Source organism: Nomia melanderi, unplaced genomic scaffold (assembly GCF_051020985.1).
Source record: "Nomia melanderi isolate GNS246 unplaced genomic scaffold, iyNomMela1 scaffold0408, whole genome shotgun sequence".
In the NCBI taxonomy this organism is placed as follows: Eukaryota; Metazoa; Arthropoda; class Insecta; order Hymenoptera; family Halictidae; genus Nomia; species Nomia melanderi.
This window is the reverse complement of record NW_027475523.1, coordinates 17,501-25,000: the sequence shown is the minus strand read 5'-3', so window position 1 is coordinate 25,000 and position 7,500 is coordinate 17,501.

Genomic DNA, 7,500 nt, shown 5'->3' with positions numbered 1-7,500 from the left:
CGTTCTCTCTTCTTTGCCCAGAAATAATATATATTTCTATAATATATACCTCTTAGTTTATGTATTTCTCTCTAGGACACCTCAATTTTATATGTATATATTATATTTCATTCGAACAATTTTGTTCGTCGCCCCTTTTTGTGTGTAGTAATTTCGTTTGGTCTTTGCCATTAAATTTTTGTATACGAAAAATATATTTTCGCTCGGATAGAAAACCCCTTTTAGGTTTCTGAGAGTTGATGTGAGAGTCGTACAAGTATAAACGAATATACGTTGTATCCAACCCAACATTCTGGGCTTACCACATAAGGGCCATTCGGTCTGAGACACCGACCCGTGGTCATGCTGTGTAGAGAAAAATTCGCAACGGAACGCGGTACAGAACAGTCGAGGAATGGACCTCGAGGAGCTGAACGACTGCTTCTCGACCGAGATCGTAGAATAGCCGCTCGCCCGCCGCTGCGCCGACCGGTCCGCTCGAACCGACGTGCTCTCTTATAGTAACCAAACGGGCGGCCGCGACGACCGCGGCGCCGGCCGCTCAGCACGGGCGCTTATGGTGGTAAACTGCGCGCGTACAGACCAACCGGCCGGGCTGCTGGTACTTAGCCGCTGAAACTATGGTCGATTCGAACATATATTAACATACGATTTTTATTCGATAAATCGTTATTGTACATATTAAACGTTAGTTTCCACCGAAAGAAAAATTTTTTAGAATTTTTTTTTCCAAAAATTGCAAGAGTAAACTTTTTAATTATTCGATTTAAAAATTTTTAAATGCTTAATCCTTACATTAAACTACTGGGAGAACTCAGAAATCATAATGAAAAAAATTACAAAAATTTATTTTTCTCAGAAACTCCGAAAAACAGAGTGGTCGAATCCGTGCAAGCCGGAATTTTTCTAAGTCCCCACGGTCAAGAGTAAACTTTTTTAATAAGCGTTTTAAAATTATTTCAATGTTTAATCCATGCGTAAACATGAAGTTTATTAACCGTTTTTAACATTAAAAAAAATTACAAAAATTTATTTTCGAAAAAATGGAAAAAACCGATTCGTCGGAGCGAGTGTCCTGCCCGTGCGGTAATTCCAGCAGGCGAATCGGACTTCCCGAAATTTTTCTAAGTCCCACGGTCGACACCAACTTTTTTAATAAGCGTTTTAAAATTATTTCAATGTTTAATCCATGCGTAACATGAAGTTTATTAACGTTTTTAACATAAAAAAAATTACAAAAATTTATTTTTCGGAAAAAAAGGAAAAAACCGATCGGCGGAGCGAGGTGTCCAGCCCGTGCGGTAATTCCAGCAGGCGAATCGGACTTCCCGAAATTTTTCTAAGTCCCACGGTCGACACCAACTTTTTTAATAAGCGTTTTAAAATTATTTCAATGTTTAATCCATGCGTAAACATGATGTTTATTAACGTTTTCAACGTTAAAAAAAAATTACAAAAATTTATTTTTCAAAAAAAAAATGGAAAAAACCGATTCGTCGGAGCGAGGTGTCCTGCCCGTGCGGTAATTCCAGCAGGCGAATCGGACTTCCCGAAATTTTTCTAAGTCCCACGGTCGACACCAACTTTTTAATAAGCGTTTTAAAATTATTTCAATGTTTAATCCATGCGTAAACATGAAGTTTATTAACGTTTTTAACATTAAAAAAAATTACAAAAATTTATTTTTCGGAAAAAATGGAAAAAACCGATTCGTCGAGCGAGGTGTCCTGCCCGTGCGGTAATTCCAGCAGGCGAATCGACTTCCCGAAATTTTTCTAAGTCCCACGGTCGACACCAACTTTTTTAATAAGCGTTTTAAAATTATTTCAATGTTTAATCCATGCGTAAACATGAAGTTTATTAACGTTTTTAACATTAAAAAAATTACAAAAATTTATTTTTCGGAAAAAAAGGAAAAAACCGATTCGGCGGAGCGAGGTGTCCAGCCCGTGCGGTAATTCCAGCAGGCGAATCGGACTTCCCGAAATTTTTCTAAGTCCCACGGTCGACACCAACTTTTTTAATAGCGTTTTAAAATTATTTCAATGTTTAATCCATGCGTAAACATGATGTTTATTAACGTTTTCAACGTTAAAAAAATTACAAAAATTTATTTTTCAAAAAAAATGGAAAAAACCGATTCGTCGGAGCGAGGTGTCCTGCCCGTGCGGTAATTCCAGCAGGCGAATCGGACTTCCCGAAATTTTTCTAAGTCCCACGGTCGACACCAACTTTTTTAATAAGCGTTTTAAAATTATTTCAATGTTTAATCCATGCGTAACATGAAGTTTATTAACGTTTTTAACATAAAAAAATTACAAAAATTATTTTTCGGAAAAAATGGAAAAAACCGATTCGTCGGAGCGAGGTGTCCTGCCCGTGCGGTAATTCCAGCAGGCGAATCGGACTTCCCGAAATTTTTCTAAGTCCCACGTCGACACCAACTTTTTTAATAAGCGTTTTAAAATTATTTCAATGTTTAATCCATGCGTAAACATGAAGTTTATTAACGTTTTTAACATTAAAAAAAATTACAAAAATTTATTTTTCGGAAAAAAAGGAAAAAACCGATTCGGCGGAGCGAGGTGTCCAGCCCGTGCGGTAATTCCAGCAGGCGAATCGGACTTCCCGAAATTTTTCTAAGTCCCACGGTCGACACCAACTTTTTTAATAAGCGTTTTAAAATTATTTCAATGTTTAATCCATGCGTAAACATGATGTTTATTAACGTTTTCAACGTTAAAAAAAATTACAAAAATTTATTTTTCAAAAAAAATGGAAAAAACCGATTCGTCGGAGCGAGGTGTCCTGCCCGTGCGGTAATTCCAGCAGGCGAATCGGACTTCCCGAAATTTTTCTAAGTCCCACGGTCGACACCAACTTTTTTAATAAGTGTTTTAAAATTATTTCAATGTTTAATCCATGCGTAAACATGAAGTTTATTAACGTTTTTAACATTAAAAAAAATTACAAAAATTTATTTTTCGGAAAAAATGGAAAAAACCGATTCGTCGGAGCGAGGTGTCCTGCCCGTGCGGTAATTCCAGCAGGCGAATCGGACTTCCCGAAATTTTTCTAAGTCCCACGGTCGACACCAACTTTTTTAATAAGCGTTTTAAAATTATTTCAATGTTTAATCCATGCGTAAACATGATGTTTATTAACGTTTTCAACGTTAAAAAAAATTACAAAAATTTATTTTTCAAGAAAAATGGAAAATACCGATTCGGCGGAGCGAGGTGTCCAGCCCGTGCGGTAATTCCAGCAGGCGAATCGGACTTCCCGAAATTTTTCTAAGTCCCACGGTCGACACCAACTTTTTTAATAAGCGTTTTAAAATTATTTCAATGTTTAATCCATGCGTAAACATGATGTTTATTAACGTTTTCAACGTTAAAAAAAATTACAAAAATTTATTTTTCAAGAAAAATGGAAAATACCGATTCGGCGGAGCGAGGTGTCCAGCCCGTGCGGTAATTCCAGCAGGCGAATCGGACTTCCCGAAATTTTTCTAAGTCCCACGGTCGACACCAACTTTTTTAATAAGTGTTTTAAAATTATTTCAATGTTTAATCCATGCGTAAACATGACGTTTATTAACGTTTTTGACATTAAAAAAAATTACAAAAATTTATTTTTCAAAAAAAATGGAAAAAACCGATTCGTCGGAGCGAGGTGTCCAGCCCGTGCGGTAATTCCAGCAGGCGAATCGGACTTCCCGAAATTTTTCTAAGTCCCACGGTCGACACCAACTTTTTTAATAAGCGTTTTAAAATTATTTCAATGTTTAATCCATGCGTAAACATGATGTTTATTAACGTTTTCAACGTTAAAAAAAATTACAAAAATTTATTTTTCAAAAAAAATGGAAAAAACCGATTCGTCGGAGCGAGGTGTCCTGCCCGTGCGGTAATTCCAGCAGGCGAATCGGACTTCCCGAAATTTTTCTAAGTCCCACGGTCGACACCAACTTTTTTAATAAGCGTTTTAAAATTATTTCAATGTTTAATCCATGCGTAAACATGAAGTTTATTAACGTTTTTAACATTAAAAAAAATTACAAAAATTTATTTTTCGGAAAAAATGGAAAAAACCGATTCGTCGGAGCGAGGTGTCCTGCCCGTGCGGTAATTCCAGCAGGCGAATCGGACTTCCCGAAATTTTTCTAAGTCCCACGGTCGACACCAACTTTTTTAATAAGCGTTTTAAAATTATTTCAATGTTTAATCCATGCGTAAACATGAAGTTTATTAACGTTTTTAACATTAAAAAAAATTACAAAAATTTATTTTTCGGAAAAAAAGGAAAAAACCGATTCGGCGGAGCGAGGTGTCCAGCCCGTGCGGTAATTCCAGCAGGCGAATCGGACTTCCCGAAATTTTTCTAAGTCCCACGGTCGACACCAACTTTTTTAATAAGCGTTTTAAAATTATTTCAATGTTTAATCCATGCGTAAACATGAAGTTTATTAACGTTTTTAACATTAAAAAAAATTACAAAAATTTATTTTTCGGAAAAAATGGAAAAAACCGATTCGTCGGAGCGAGGTGTCCTGCCCGTGCGGTAATTCCAGCAGGCGAATCGGACTTCCCGAAATTTTTCTAAGTCCCACGGTCGACACCAACTTTTTTAATAAGCGTTTTAAAATTATTTCAATGTTTAATCCATGCGTAAACATGATGTTTATTAACGTTTTCAACGTTAAAAAAAATTACAAAAATTTATTTTTCAAAAAAAATGGAAAAAACCGATTCGTCGGAGCGAGGTGTCCTGCCCGTGCGGTAATTCCAGCAGGCGAATCGGACTTCCCGAAATTTTTCTAAGTCCCACGGTCGACACCAACTTTTTTAATAAGTGTTTTAAAATTATTTCAATGTTTAATCCATGCGTAAACATGACGTTTATTAACGTTTTTGACATTAAAAAAAATTACAAAAATTTATTTTTCAAAAAAAATGGAAAAAACCGATTCGTCGGAGCGAGGTGTCCAGCCCGTGCGGTAATGCCAGCAGGCGATCCGGGGTACTCGAAATTTTTCTAAGTCCCGACGGTCAAGAGTAAACTTTTTCATCGCATATTTCAAAATTTTTTCAATGTTTAATCTACGCATAAAAACGCAGTTTATCGCAGTTTTTAACGTTGAGAAAATTGACAAAAATTTTTTTTTCACTGAAAATGGAAAAAATGTATCGGTCGATGCGGGCTATCCAGGCCGTGCGGTAATTCCAGCAGGCGATCCGGGGTACTCGAAATTTTTCTAAGTCCCGACGGTCAAGAGTAAACTTTTTCATCACATATTTCAAAATTTTTTTAATGTTTAATCCACGCATAAAAACGCAGTTTATTAACGTTTTTAACGTTGAGAAAATTGACAAAAATTTTTTTTTCACTGAAAATGGAAAAAATGTATCGGTCGATGCGGGCTATCCAGGCCGTGCGGTAATTCCAGCAGGCGATCCGGGGTACTCGAAATTTTTCTAAGTCCCGACGGTCAAGAGTAAACTTTTTCATCACATATTTCAAAATTTTTTTAATGTTTAATCCACGCATAAAAACGCAGTTTATTAACGTTTTTAACGTTGAGAAAATTGACAAAAATTTTTTTTTCACTGAAAATGGAAAAAATGTATCGGTCGATGCGGGCTATCCAGGCCGTGCGGTAATTCCAGCAGGCGATCCGGGGTACTCGAAATTTTTCTAAGTCCCGACGGTCAAGAGTAAACTTTTTCATCACATATTTCAAAATTTTTTTAATGTTTAATCCACGCATAAAAACGCAGTTTATTAACGTTTTTAACGTTGAGAAAATTGACAAAAATTTTTTTTTCACTGAAAATGGAAAAAATGTATCGGTCGATGCGGGCTATCCAGGCCGTGCGGTAATTCCAGCAGGCGATCCGGGGTACTCGAAATTTTTCTAAGTCCCGACGGTCAAGAGTAAACTTTTTCATCACATATTTCAAAATTTTTTTAATGTTTAATCCACGCATAAAAACGCAGTTTATTAACGTTTTTAACGTTGAGAAAATTGACAAAAATTTTTTTTTCACTGAAAATGGAAAAAATGTATCGGTCGATGCGGGCTGTCCAGGCCGTGCGGTAATTCCAGCAGGCGATCCGAGGTACTCGAAATTTTTCTAAGTCCGAACGGTCAAGAGTAAACTTTTTCATCACATATTTCAAAATTTTTTTAATGTTTAATCCACGCATAAAAACGCAGTTTATTAACGTTTTTAACGTTGAGAAAATTGACAAAAATTTTTTTTTCACTGAAAATGGAAAAAATGTATCGGTCGATGCGAGCTGTCCAGGCCGTGCGGTAATTCCAGCCGGCGATCCGAGGTACTCGAAATTTTTCTAAGTCCGAACGGTCAAGAGTAAACTTTTTCATCACATATTTCAAAATTTTTTCAATGTTTAATCCACTCATAAAAACGCAGTTTATTAACGTTTTTAACGTTGAGAAAATTGACAAAAATTTTTTTTTCACTGAAAATGGAAAAAATGTATCGGTCGATGCGGGCTGTCCAGGCCGTGCGGTAATTCCAGCAGGCGATCCGGGGTACTCGAAATTTTTCTAAGTCCGAACGGTCAAGAATAAACTTTTTTATTACATGTTTTAAAAATTTTTCAATGCTTAATCCGTGCATAAGAGTGCAGTTTATTAACGTTTTTAAGGTTGAAAAAATTGACAAAAATTTTTTTTTCTCTGAAAATGAAAAAAATGTATCGGTCGAAGCGGGCTGTCCAGGCCGCGCGGTAATGCCAGCAGGTCGAACGGGGCGACCCGAAATTTTTCTAAGTCCCTGCGGTCAAGAATAAACTTTTTTATTATGCGTTTTAAAATTTTTTCGGCGCTTAATCCATGGATAAAAAGGCAGCCCGAACACGTTTTTAACGTTGAAAAAATTGACCAAAATTTTTTTTTCACAAAAACTGCGAAAAACAGATCGACCGAATCTACTTTTCTCCGTCTCGCGGTAAGTCCAACCGGCCAAACCGGCTGACTCGAAATTTTTCCAAGTCCCAACGGTCAGGAATAAAATTTTTCAAAATTCGGTTTAAAAATTTTCCAACGCTTAAGTCGTGTACGAATAACGATGAAAAAATGTACAAAAATTTTTTTTATCTCGTTATTTTTCAAAGTTCCAGCGGCGTATTGCTTTTCAACTGAGCGAAAAAAAACGGAGAAACGAACGAAAGAGGAGAAAAATTTTTTCCTCTCTGTCGTTCGTTCCTCCAAGTTTCGCTCGAGCGCGCCGATTTCAAAGTTCCAGCGGCGTATTGCTTTTCATCGGAGCGAAAAAAAAATGGAGAAACGAACGAAAGAGAAGAAAATTTTCTTCCTCTCTATCGTTCGTTCCTCCAAGTTTCGCTCGAGCGCGCCGATTTCAAAGTTCCAGCGGCGTATTGCTTTTCATCGGAGCGAAAAAAAAATGGAGAAACGAACGCGAAAGAGAAGAAAAGTTTTTCCTCTCTCTATCGCTCGTTTCTCCAAGT